The sequence below is a fragment of the Echinops telfairi genome, unplaced genomic scaffold, assembly GCF_000313985.2.
Source record: "Echinops telfairi isolate 266 unplaced genomic scaffold, ASM31398v2 ScPeMD7_31;HRSCAF=116, whole genome shotgun sequence".
NCBI classification, from domain to species: domain Eukaryota; kingdom Metazoa; phylum Chordata; class Mammalia; order Afrosoricida; family Tenrecidae; genus Echinops; species Echinops telfairi.
Window position 1 is genome coordinate 58,521,661 of NW_022103928.1, and position 14,011 is coordinate 58,535,671.

Consider the following 14,011-nt stretch of genomic DNA (forward strand, 5'->3'; position numbering starts at 1 on the left):
AGAGGGTTGGTAAAGGAGGAATGGAGACAGGAAACAAGACAGGGAGGAAGTGGGTTAAGTGATTGTACTTGATGGGATTTCAATGGGTAAATTGAAACAAAATGTGGATGAATGGTTTAATGTAAGCCTGATGATCTGCTTTGTAAACATTCATCTCATCAGATTAAAAAGGGTTTTCATTAAAAAAAACCCTCTAGCAACAATTTTTTTGTGAGCATATGGACAAGATTATTGTATAGAAAAGAAAAGGGACTAAGACACGCGGGGTACCCCCCCCAAAAAAAAAAAAAACTAGAAAAAAGCTCCACTGGGCAGAGGTTTCGTAGTATGCATTTTTCCCGCTAGGTGAGCATTGAGCAACTTGCAAGTGAGTTAGTGCACCCAGTGGCATCTCCTGGGAAGGTGCTCTTTGGTGACAGTGAATTTTTTTGTAAAAGCTGTTTCTCTCAAACCTCGTTTTTTATGATGGCTGATTTAAGAGAACAGCGTGTGGCTATGAAATTTTGTTTCCTGCTTGGGAAAAATGCCACAGAAACTGTTGTGACATTGAACACGGCCTACAAGGTCAGTGCTATGGGAAAAACTCAAGTGTACAAGTGGTTTTCTTGTTTCAAAAAAAGGTGAAATGTCAATTGATGACAAACCTTGTTCTGGACATTTGTCAGCTTCCCTAATGGATGAAAATGTCCACAAAATTCATGCACTTGTGCTTGAAGACCAACGACTGACCATTGACGAGATGGGGAAGTTATCTGGACTATCTTGGAGCTTGGTTCAGCAAATTGTAATGGAAGATTTAGGAATGAGAAGGGTCGCTGTGAAATTTGTGCTTCCGGTTCTGACTGATCAGGAAAAAGTGTTGAGTGGGAATATGCTGTGCCTTCAAAGAACAGCTCTGAAGCCACCCAGATTTTCCCGAGGTGACAAGACATGGTGCTATTCTTACCACCCCAAAAGCAAACACCAATCAAGCCAGTGGAAGACACCATTGTTACCTCACCCCCAAAAGATGGTAAAGTGAAATCAAAGATCAAGATGAAGTTTTTTGTTTGTTTGTTTGTTTGTTTGTTTTTTACTGTGAGGGGGATAGTGCATTAGGAGTTCGTTCCACCAGGTCAGACTATTCATCAAGCTTTCTATCTAGAGGCTCTGAAGCAGTTTGCCATGCACACACACACACACAAAAGCCTGATTTGTGGCAAATGGGGGACTGGTTTTACCACCACCACAATGCACCTGCTTATGCAGCCATCCAGTGCACCAGTTTTTGGCAAAAAACAGCACGTCTCTCTTGCACCTGACTCACCTGACCTCACTCTGTGAGACTTCTTTTTGTTTCCTCGAATGAAGAGGGACATGAAAGGACAGCTATTTGATGATGTAGAAGAGGTGAAGAAAAAAAAAATGAGGGAGGTGCGGTCAGCCATCCAGAGGAGTTTGAAAAATGTTTCCAAGAGTGGAATCACAGATTTGACAAATGTATTAAATGTAATGGAGAATACTTTGAAGGTGACAAGGTTGTTTTGTTTAAAAAAAAAATTAAATACATAGCTTTGAAAAAAAATTCCAGTTTTTTTGGGTACCCCCTCCTAAATAAAATCTAGTAGATTCTGACTCAGGGACACTGTAGGACAGTGTACAACTATAGGGAAAAGTATATTTTCCCCAAGGCTATACACCTTGACAAAAGCAGACTGCTAACATTTTTCTCCTGTGGTGGGGCTGGTGGGCTCAAACTGCTGACCTTTGGATTAACGGCCAAGTGCTTTAACTACCATGTGACTAGGATTCCTGAAACTAGCCTACCCAAAAAAATAAAAAATGTAAAAAACAGTGTAAATGGAATAAGGTAGGAGGAAACAGTCTAAAATAAAAACAAAAAAATGAACTCAAAAGTTCTTCTAGAACTTTAAGTGGCTTTATATCTTCCTAGAAGAAACTCTTGTGGGGACCAGCCTCCCCACAACCCAATGGGTCTAAGGGGCGGTTGTGTAATTGAGTGGTAAGTTAAAGAGACATCAGATAAAGCACACGAGGGCCCACCTCTCCGTCATGACTTCAGAAGCCAGGTCCGAGCAGAAAGAGTAATGTGATCTCACGAGTTTATAGAATCTCAGGCACACAGGCCATAGTAAGCACATACATAACAGGAAGGGATTGTACAATAAGCATACATGTAACATGAGGGGAGTGAGTTGGGGGTGTACATGCAATAGAAAGGGGTGGCGCTAGGAGCACACATGTGACAGGAAGGTGCAAATGTGGCAAGATGGGTGGTCTCTAAAGTCAAGATGGCAGCCTAGCCTTGGTTGTTTCTGTTGGCTTGACCTTAGATGTCTTTGAGCTCTCCTCCAGGGGGACAATCGATAATCCTATCAGAAGGGAGTGGGCCATACGTAGGGTGGGACAGACAATAGGATCTGATTGCCTTCATGGCCAACAAGACAACCTACAGGCAGATAACCTTCAAGCAGTTGATCCTCAAGAGTACCATGTGTTTGCAGACTGCGCCTTAGATTTGGCATTATATGGAGGGAACGTGGTGGCTTATAACTTTTACTTTACAAGTGGGACGCATCTCCAACCCACGAAGGTGAAGGTTTCTATCACGGAGCCTTGGCCTCCCAGACCCTGTAGGCCTCCCTAGGACTGTGGAGAGTTTGCTCAAGTTCACTCTCTTCCCACTGCTGTTTTCACAAACTCTAAGCTAGAGGCCCCTGTCTGCTAGAGGTCTATTAATAAGCCTTCATTTTAACATTTGAATTTAGCATCTATAAGGGATTTATACTTGAAAACTTTAAATGGCTGCCTGACGCAGGTTTGTGGTGCGCACATGTGCGGCAAAAGACCTTTTTGAGTGTAAGAAAACCAAGATGCCACTTGGAGGAGGGAAGTGCACTATGCCGAAGCCAGGGTGTTTTCAATGGCCTCACGTTCATGGGAAAGCTGACCTCGAATAAAGAAGACTGGTCAGCAATTGATGCATTTGAATTATGGTGCTGGCAAAAGATGTTGAACGTACCAGATACTTCCAATTCCAGGAGAATAAGAAAATCTTTTTCTTTTATAATTTTGGAAGAAGTACAGCCAGAATGCTCCTTAGAAAGGAGGCTTGAGCTCACACACTTGGACGCGCCCAGTTTGGGCATGTTATCAGGCCAGTCCTTAGTGAAGTTGAGCGGAGGAACGGGTCGTGAGAGCGGAGGAGACCTCGCTGAGATGAATGGACACAGTGCTTGCACCAACAGGCTGGAGAATCTGAATCATCGTGGGGACGGCACAGGCCTGGGCGGTGTCTTGTCCGGTTGTCCAGAGGGGTTGCTATGGAGCTGAACTGACTGGCTGGCATCTAACAACAACCACGTGCCTGCATGTAGTGAGACATGGATGCACTTTCTTTTCCTTTCCTCCGCCATCCTTTCTCCCAGAGGAAACTCTTAACAATGCAACACACATACATGCTATTGATGGGATCACGCTGCCTGGACACCTATGGTTCAACAAAATACCTTTTCTGATCATAACACTATGCCTCCTGAATTAGCAAATGCAGATTTCCTTCCTTGCTTCTAGGACAGCACAGCCCGAAAAGCAGAAGGCTGGAGGGAGTAAGTTCATGGACAACTTGGAAGGGACATCCATCGCTCCCCCTTCGTGCTGGGAGAACTTGTACAAATGCCTTCTCTTCTCTGTGCCTCAATGTCTTCATCTGCGAAACGAGTTGTAATGCAATGCTTGCTGTGAGGTTCAAATGACATTAGTTCAAACTGTAGCATCTAGGAGAGTACTCTACTCAGTGCCCTCGTGTGAATGCTGACTCATAGTGACATCCTGTGGGTTTCCGGGAGTGTTTATGGAAGTAGAAAGACCAGTCTTGCTCCTACGGAGCTGCTGGTGGTTTCAAACTGCCGACCATGTGGATTGCAGTCCAACGTGTAACCTCTACACCACCAGGGCTCCATGAGACAGTACTAGCCCTCAAGGGCTATAGCAGAGCCCATTCAATGATTTTCTTTTTAATGGAATATTATGCCCTTAAAATTTTTAAACGATTATGAACAGTGCCCTGAAGAGCATTCTTAGCCCCTGTCTTTGAGTGCTGTGACTGGTGTGGTGATGGAACAGAAGCAGCAAGATGATGAGGCTGTTGTAACATCTGATCTCCCTGCCATGAGTCAATTCTGACTCACAGTGATCTCATAGGACAGGGTGGTACTGTCTCTGTGGGTTGCTGAGACTCACTCTTGAAGGTACCAGAAAGCTTCATCTTTCTCCTTCAGAGTGGCTGGTGGTTTCGAACTTCCACCATGTCACCCACTACCCGCCCAGAGCCGGGCTAGCCATCGTCAACTTGCTCTGTAAAGGCTGACCAATGTAGAAGGCAACCAATAGGGTGTGCGACAGTTCATTTCTGAAGACTGTAGGCCAGATTTCATGTGATTATTTTTGCCAGGCGTTGATCATCGATAAGTAAGCATATCTAATCTCTGACACAAGGAGTTACAATAGAGTGGGGCTTTACAAGCCAATGGGATTGGGTAGAGTCCACGAATGACATGTGTAATTTCTTAATAGAAAGCTTGTACCTTCATATCATCAAGATTTAGGAAATTCTTACATTTTCTCTCCTTCCTGCTGCTTTATGCCTTCATTTTGAACCCAAAGCATATGAACACAGATTTTACTTTTCTTGATTTGTTTCCATTTAAATTCTACGGACAATACCAATACTAAGTGTCCAGGGGAAATTACGTCCTCATTGCTGCAAGGGTGTCCTTACTAGAGTAAGAAATATGCTGGCATCCTCAACCTTCCTTGGTACCTGCTTTTCCCAAACTCACAATATTTAAGACGTTGTGAAACGAGAGAGTGCTTGTTTCAGTCTTGACTCCAGTCTTACCTTTGACAGCAGCAGTGGACAAACGTCCAGAGGAAGTCAAATTAGCCCTCAAGGCTTCCCAAGTTCCTGAGTTGGCAATCACTAGGTAACTGCCAGGAGCCTGGTGGCGAAGTGGTTTTGCCGTTCCACGGGAGAAAGTCCGGCTTTCTATTCCAGCAAACAGTGACAGTCTCACACACCCACAGGGGTGGTTCTGCCCTGTCCGATCAGGTCGTTATGAGTTGGCACCAGCTCGCTGGTACTGAGGTGCGTGGGCGTGTGTATCTGTGTGAACATGTGTGTGTATGTATTTGTGTGTGTATGTGTGCGTGTGGTTTTGTGTGTATCTGTGTTCATATGTATTTGTGTGTGTCTGTGTGTGTGTGCATGTGTGTGTATGTATGTGTGTGTTGGCTCTGTGACCTGGGAGAACCTACTTTAAAGGTTCCTTAGCATTGTCATTTCCACTTGTCTTACTGGTTATCTCGCACGCCCCCTGCTGGTGTGTCTGAGGGAAAAGAAAAAGTATAAATGATAAGAACTATGTCTTTTGAGATTTTTGTGCTGAGAAATCTGAATTCCAGTTGAACTCTCAAATTGCACACTAGTTCATATAAGTCACTTTAATTTTAATGGGTGCAATGAACTTGCCTTTCTGTGGGGTTTGTAAGAGAACCCCGGCTTGGTTGGGTTAAAGGTCTGCGGGCTGGTTTCACTGCGTTAGAGCATCCGCACAACGAGGAGAACCCATGGAGACATTGTATATGTAGGAGGGAACTTCAAAAAGTTAGTGGGAAAATGGGATTGAAAGGTAATGGAATTATTCCACAAACTTTTTGAAGCCCCCTCATTCATCTATACAGGAAGAAAATGAGGCTGTCGAATCCCTTGGAGATTTAAAGTCCTGGAAATCCAAAGGGGCAGCTTCATTCTGTTCTGTAGGATTCCTGTGAGTCAGAAACAACTCAACGAAGTGAGTTTGGTTTGGGTTTTTGTATATGTACAACTCATGATATTCTCTCGTAGGGGGAAAATATTTTTTTTCTTCCACTTTTTTATTGATACCTAATCCACCTATCATCCAAGTCAATTGTTCAGTCATACCAAGAAGAATTGTACAACCATTATTACCACAATCAAAGAAAGATGTTTTTAAGGCATTGGACTTCTAAACCTCCAGAGCCCAGAATTATGAGGATTGTGAACACACCTATTGAGGGGTTTCTAGGTTGAAGAGTCCAGGTGCTACTCTCATTTCTAGGATCACCGTGGACTGACTGTTAGTGGGACCTGTACATCTAAGTCCTGTGATGAGGCTGTAACTCCACCTCGGGCCCTGCCCACACGGCGCTAACAGCCTAATCAGGCTCAAGTCCTCCCCAATGGTCTGCTGAAATAGGAAGCTCTCGCTGAGGCCATCAGTGGACTGTGATTGAGGGGGGAGGAACATAAGCCTGCAGTGGATATAAGCCACCTGCCTGTGCAATTCATTTATGTCATTAGGACCGGTGTAGGCTGGGTTAGGTGGCTGATACTTCTGCTTGACAAGGCAGTGTTTCTGGGCAACTCAACTGTACGGGGAAGAGAATCAGCAAGTAACTGTTTTGTCCTGGATGGCTCGGGGATTAGTCATCTCACATCAGGGCTAGGGAGTCAGTCTTCACTAGTGGTCCATCGCCAAGCCAACAGCTACTTCCTGAAGTGGAAGTTGTTGCTGATGAAGCCCTATACTCTGAACGGGGTCATGAAGTCCAAGCTCCACACAGCCCTCTCTGATTCTGAGCCCCAATCAAAGATAGTAACCTTTAGTTTACTTAGGGCCTGTGCTGCAGAAAGACACCTAAATGTGATATAGGTAGCTTCTCAAATTCACAAAGCCCCATTCAACATTGTATGATGTTGTTGTTGTTGATGTTGTTAGGTACCAGCAAGCCAATTCTGACTTACAGTGAACTTATGTATAAAAGAATGAACCACTTCCCGGTCCTGTGCCATCCTCACAATTGTTATGATGGTTAATTATAATTGTTATAATTGTTTGCTGAGTTAGTTAAAGTTTACTGTGCCAACCCGGCCGATAAACACATGTTTATTGAAGGGCGGTTAATTAAGGGCAGAGGGATACATGGTTCAGTGAGTCTTGCCTTTCTAGTTCTTAGGTCTCTTGCTTTGTGATGGTCGGGCCACAGTGCAGCTGCCTTAGCCAGTTCCCTGCTTCAGCTGGCAAGGCTCACTTCCTGTAAGACATCCCTGAGAAGAAGCCGCATGGACCGGCCCTGATTGTAGTCCTGGGTGATGGAACAGCTGTGTGGAGACCCCTGCCAGCGCTGAGACGCTTACACACCCACTGACTTGGCTTTCCCCCTGCAGTCGGCATCATTACGTCTGTTTTGTGAGATGGAGGAGGACTTTGTGGATTGGTGTCGGACATATGGATTAATGTTGGACTTGTGGGCTTGGGCAACACGGGGTTGGGATGTTTTCTTGATGTGCACTTACCTTTATATAAAGCTCTCTCTTATACATGAGTTTCTGTGGATTTGTTGCTCTAAAGTGCCCAGACTCACACATTTGCCTATTGGGGCCACCACTGTGTCAATTCGTCCCATTGAGGCTTCCTTTTCCCACTGCCCTTCCACCTAACCAGTACAACGTCCTTTTCCAGGGACTAATCTCTCCGAGTAAATGTCCAAAACACACGAGAGGAATTCTCAGCATCCTTGCTTCTACGGAGCCTTCTGGCTGCACTTCTCCCAAGACAGATCTGCTCGTTCCGTCGGCTGTCCATGGTACAGTCAGCGTTCATCACCAGCACCATAATTCAAATGCAGCGATTCTTCTCCAGCCTTCCTTATTCAATGTCCAACTTTCACAGGTATGTAGGAGTCAACTGAAAAAACCAGGACGTGGGTCAGGAACACCTTGGTTCTCAAAGTGACATCCTTGCTGTTCAAAACGTTTCAGGAGGTCTCGTGCAGCACACTGACCCAGTGCAATGTGTCACTGGATTTCCAGACTGCAGTTCCAAGAACATTGATTGTGGATCCAATTAGGAGGACAGCAGATCTGTATTTTCAAGAGAGTTGTCTCCCACACTTTTCCTATGTTTTAGTACGACTGTCAAGGAACATTCTAATTCTGATTCAATAGACACTATGCCCACCGAGTCATTAAAGTGATGGACTGGCAGAACATTGCACGATGGGAAGCGTATCAAGCTCCTAGCAGACTCCCTTAAATTAGACCAGAAAGGAAATGAGGTGAGACTGTAAAAGTACCAGGTGACATAACATACCACGGCTGACTTTGTCTACTTAGTAAAACAAACAAAAAGTAAAGCACTTTCCAGATTCCTTGCAGCATCTCGCACCCGTGTTGACTGGCTCCAGTGAAGTGATCATTGACAGAACTCAAACCCAACACCCAAATCCACTACTACTGAGCTGATTCCCAATCAGATCGACCCTAACTAGGGTTTCTGAGACGGCAAGTCTTTACAGGAGCAGACAGCCGCATCTCTCATCTGTGGTGGGTTTGAACAGCCAACCTTGCAGGTGGTTGCCCAATGCCTATCACACGGCACCAGGGGGTCTCTGCTACTCCAAGGTAGAGCCACTAGCTACTTAGACTTAGGATCATTCACTTGCCGGTTCCCGAGACCTAGTCTGTTCAGCACCGGTCCTACAGCTGCATTGAATAGCCAGGACGACCTCCTCGCCTTGGAGCCCTTTGAAGAGGACATTCATCTGGGCACATTCTTCAGGAATATGTGCTATTGCTTTTTGTCAACTCAAACAAGCTTTTGGCTCTTCCTACCACAGGTCTTCTTAGTGCAGCGTGCAGGGGCAGTGTGGGAATTCTGCTTGTTGCTCGCGTCATGAAGGAAGGGGAAGTGGCTCTCTTGACCTTGCCATTGGGAAAGCAGAAGATGTGCCCACACCATCCCCAGGAGGAACCACATACTTACACTCTTCAGTGTGTGTGCTGGAGAACCAAAGAGTGCCGTCTGGGGAGGGAGACTTGGGGTTAGGACAGGGTTGTGAGCCAGAGGCTGATAATGAACACTTTGGCACTGGCTTTTGCTCTGAGGGACTCTCACCAAGTAACCAAAAGCCTACTGCCGTCAAGGTGATTCCAACTCATAGCGACCTCATGGACCGCGTAGAACTACCCCAGCGGGTTTCCAAGACTGCTCTTCACAGGAGCACACTGCCACCTCTTGCTCCCACCGATCAGGTTTGTGGGCTAAACCTCTGGGTCTCAGCCACAGAACGAATTACTCTCCCTTGATGTTGTGCAATCATTTTACACGGCCATCCGCCCACGGAGCAAAAGGCAGCATGACTTTCTGTTTCACACTGTCCGTAGGGGCTGGGCGGGTATCCCCCAACACACAGCAGTCAGCGCTCAGCTTTCCGTTTCAAAACATAGCTTTGAAAGCTTTGGCTGATGAGTCATTCTAAAGGTGGAGAACTTGTGGTTTTTCCAGCGGCCGTCTCGATGGAGAGAAAGCAGGCATTCAGGGAACCAGGGAGGCAAGAGCTAAGGATGAGAGCACAGGTCGAGGTGCAGATGAAGAACGAGTGGATCCAGTGATGTCTCTGGGTCACGCATATTAGCAACCGGAGTCACGACTCAGTACCCCCAACCAGATGGCACTGCCTCTTCCTCTTCAGCAAAAGTTAAAAAACGAAAGCCAGTTGCTTTTAAGTCAACACGTATGTCGGGGTGGTACTGTGCTTCACAGGGGTTCCAACGGCGATTTAAAAAAATCCCCCCAACTTTTCAGTTAGTGGCCAAGGACACTAACTGTTTGCAGAATGGCGTTAGTTCCCCCAATGTCAGGACGATGGCAGAATGGCCGAGAAACGGAGATTATTACACAGAGAGGTAGGGAGAAAGGATGAGGCTTTCTACTCCCATGAAGAGTTCGTCTCAGAAACCCACAGGGGCAGTTTTGCCCTGTCTGACAGGATGGTTATGAGTCAGAATCTTGCACTCCATGCTTTTGAGACATCTCTGAAAGGAACTGTGGTGATACAGGTAAGGTAAGCATTAGGCACTTTAACACAAGGCAGTTCAAACCCACCAGCCACTCTTCTGGAGAAAGAGGAGGCTTTCGGCTCCCATAAAGATGTACAATCCTACTCTGCACCTGGCTACCACAAGTGGGAATCCGTTTGATGGTAGTGAACTTGGTCCGTGTTTTGTTTTTGAAGTCTCTTCGTTAGCCCCCTATTGCAGTTAATCCACAGTGGCTGGCTTTAACAGACGGGGATTTATTATTTTACAGTTTAGGAGGGTAGGAGTTTGCATTTGGAGAGCCAGCTCCAGGGGAAAGCACTTACCCTCCATGTCTCCTAGCTCCCGGAGTTCCCAGTGCGAGGAGCCTCAGCTCAGAGGGCGTGCTCTCTCTACTCTTGGCTCGTCTGTTTTGGTGTCGTGGGTCTCTAACAGCTTTGCGCCCTCATTTAACCTCTCTCATATCCCAGAAGAGATGAGCTCAAGATACAGCCTAATCTTGTATAGTGTATCCTGCTTCCCCAACATCAGAAAGGCGAGGATTCAGAACTCACAGGACGATTATATCAGATCATAACATGGAAGACAATCACAAGCACTTGTGAAGCTTAACCTGGCCAAGTTGATGCCTCTGCTAGTTACGTAATCTGTCGTCAGTTTAGGACTATTAGGAGTGAAGGGGTGGTCTAGCCTGTCAATCAGGTCGCAGCTTGATGACCTCATTTGGAGGCACTAAGGAGAAAAATAGCATGCTGGAGGTGGGACACACACACACACACACACACACTCTCTGCTTGTTTCCCTGTGAGACATTCCTGTGGACAAGCCACATGGAGATGGTAGCCAGAGCCCTGGAGCTGGAGAAGCCATGTGGAAACCCACGCCAGCACTGAGATGCTTCTGCCACCACTGGAGGCACGAGACTTTCCACCCACTGGCCTGTGATCTTCCTGCATTTGGCGTCATTGCATGTGTTGTATGAGTCTGAAGGGGAATTTATAGATTGGTATCAGATGTATGGGCTAATATCAGATTTATGGACTTGATCTGGACTGGGCTGGGGTGCTTTCTTAATATACAATTATTCTTTGATAAAAAGTTCTCCCTTACACACATATGAGTGTCCATGAATTTGTTTCTCTAGTCAACCCGGACTAACACTACGTCTATTGGGGGGAGGGGGTCACAATTCCATTGGCAACACTATATTTTGGGTTGGTGTGGAGCAGGGGATTAGACTGTCTGCCTAGAGGGATTTCAGCTTCATTAGAATTTAAACATTTTATGACGAGAATATGTCCCAATATCAATGAAATAGGTCAGTGGTGGAAGGACGGAGGAAACTAAGACAGTAAATTAAGAGGCAACTTGCTTCACTTTTTTTGATGATGAAGAAATGTATGCCTAGTCATTGACTAAGAGGAGTCAGGCGTTCTGAAGGGGTTGGGCATGGGAGGTAACTGGGCTAACTGGTGGAGCAAGATCGAGGTGGAGTCAGACGAAGGTGAGTTTCCGTTCAAGGTTAACTCTGGAGGCAGGTCGGAGGCAAGATGCAGGTAAGCTGTGAGGAAAAGGAGCCGGAGCAGAGAGACTGCCTGACGGCCAGTCATGTCTCAGTGCAGGCCCACACAAAGACCCAATGGGACAGTGGCCACTTAATGTTACTGCAACGATTTAGAGCGGTGGTTGGTGTCCCTGGCCCAGAATCTGCCAAGGGCTTAAGGACACTTAAGGGTGTGCCGATCCCCAGTCCCTGGGTGGAGCATGCTAGCGCTGGGGGTTACCAATAGCTCCCATGTGCTCCTTGTTGACGGCAGGCTTTCTCAGCTCAGCACTCTATTTTGAGCTTTGTTGTGGGTGGCTCTCTTGTGGATTGTAGGATCTTGGATCTTTGGCCTTTTGCTCAGGAGATGCCAGTCATGTACCCCACCACAACCAGGTTAGCCACCAGAAATATCTCCAGTGTTTCCAAATGCCCTTTGGAGAAGTGGGCAGGGTCTTCTCTGATTGAGAACAACTGGCTCAGAGGTAGAGTCAGTGATCAAAGACCAGCGCTGCTTCTCAGGAGCGAACAATCTGGTCTGCATCCTGTGAGTGGCCGGCCTGTCTCCCTTTGTGGGGGTAGGAGAATCGGTGGCATCTACGCAAGGTGGTCACAGGGAATCCAAGCCCAGACGCTCAGAGCTGTTTATGCTAATGACAGGTCTTCTCCACGCCCCTGTCAAGAGGAGCCCAATCAGCCAATCCGTCTTTCAAATGACTTCTCACAGGTGCTCCTTCGGAGAAGCTGAGGCGGTCTGCTCCCATAAACATGTACCGCCCGGGAAACCCAGCCTGGGTCCGGAGGAGTCGAAACTGACCAGATGGCAGTGGGTTTCGTTTGCTCGCTACCTTGAATGGTAGAAACAGATATGGGTTCCTGTGATCCAAAGTCAATGGTCCCCTCTTCTTTTGAGGGTTGTCACAGACTGTTTCAGAATCACATCAAAACGTCAAATAAAATTATATCCAGGATTCTCCTAGCAGGTTGTGTTAGGCGCTACCCGGTGTAAAACAGAACAGAATCTTGCCAGTCTCGCGCCACCCCACAGTCCTTGTGGTGGTGGAGCCCCTCCTTCCACCCACTGTGTCCATCCATCTCAGGAGGATCTCATTCTTGTGTTCAGAGCCTCTACTCTGCCAAGCATCAGGGCCTGATCTTAGCTCATCACCTGTCCAAAGTACATGAGATGCAGTCTTGGGAGGATTCTGGCTCTACTTTCTGCAGACTGAGCTGTTCTTTCTTCTGGCCGTCCACGGTGCTTTATATATTGCTCCCCAACACCTGAATTCAAATGCCTCCTTTCCTCTGCGCTCTCCCGTGTTCATTGTCCAGTTTTCACAGGCACGCAGGGCTACTGAGAGCACATGGTTTACTTCAGAAGCACCTTAGTCTTCAAAGTGACGTCTTTGCCTTTTCACACTGAAGCAGTCTTTGGCAGGATGTTTGCCCAATGTAATATATCGTTTGCGTTCTTGGCGGATGCTTCCATGGGTGTTGATGTAATTCAGACTGGGCTGTCGTCTTGGATTGTCATCATTAAGTGCTTAAAACCCTTGTCTCTTTCAGCAAGCCAGGTTGTGTCATCTGCATATTGCAAGTTGTTAATGAATCTTCTTCTAATCCTGATGCTGCATTCTTCTTCATATAATTTGCTTTTTGCCCTAATTGCTCAGCATACAGGTTGAATAGCTACAGTCAGAGGATACAGCCCTGATTCATGCCTTTCCTGATTTTAAACCACACAGCATTCCCTTGTTGTTTCAGAACAAGTGCCTCTTAGACTATGTTATGTCCAGGTTCACATGAGCACAATGAAATGTTCTGGGATTTCCTCCCCGCCCCCCAACTTTTTTTTTTTTTTTACAATACTACCCTTAATTTGTTATGATCCACGCAAATGATTCTGCATCGCCAATAAACACTGGTCAGCATCTAAGGATCGTTGGTGGTGCTGTGGGTTCTGTGTTAGGCTGCTGGTCACGAGGATGGTGGTTCAAACCCACCAGCCAGTCTTCGGGAGAAAGACGAGGCTCTCTGCTTCTGTAAAGATCTGCAGTCCCAGAGACTCTATGCACACTCACCATGAATCAGAATCGACTGGCTGGTAGTGTGTGCTTCAAAATCTTTCTGGCCTCTACTTTCCCTTGTGGTCCATCTGACACCAGCAATGATATCTCTCATTCCAGGTCCTCTTCTGAATCGGCTTGCAGTCCTGGCAGTTCCCTCTCCATGTACTCTGGATGTAAATGACGTGAAGTCAGAGCTATGTGCCTCCGTTACCGAGTGCTGCTGTAACAAACACACCACAAGCGAGTGATCTTAAAGAGCACACTTCTCTTTTCTCAGAGTTCTGGAAGCTGCAAGCCCAAGTCAGAGCCCCGGCAACATCTGTTTCTTCCTCACTGGGAGCCATGGAGGCTTGGAGGCTTCTTGGAGATCTTCACAAGGCATTCATCCTCTCTCTCTGTGTGTGTGTGTGTGTGTGTGTGTGTGTGTGTGTGTGTGTGAACGAGTAGCTTTGTGCCTAATCTTCCCTGGATTACCCGTGTTTCCAGTTCCTATCTGTA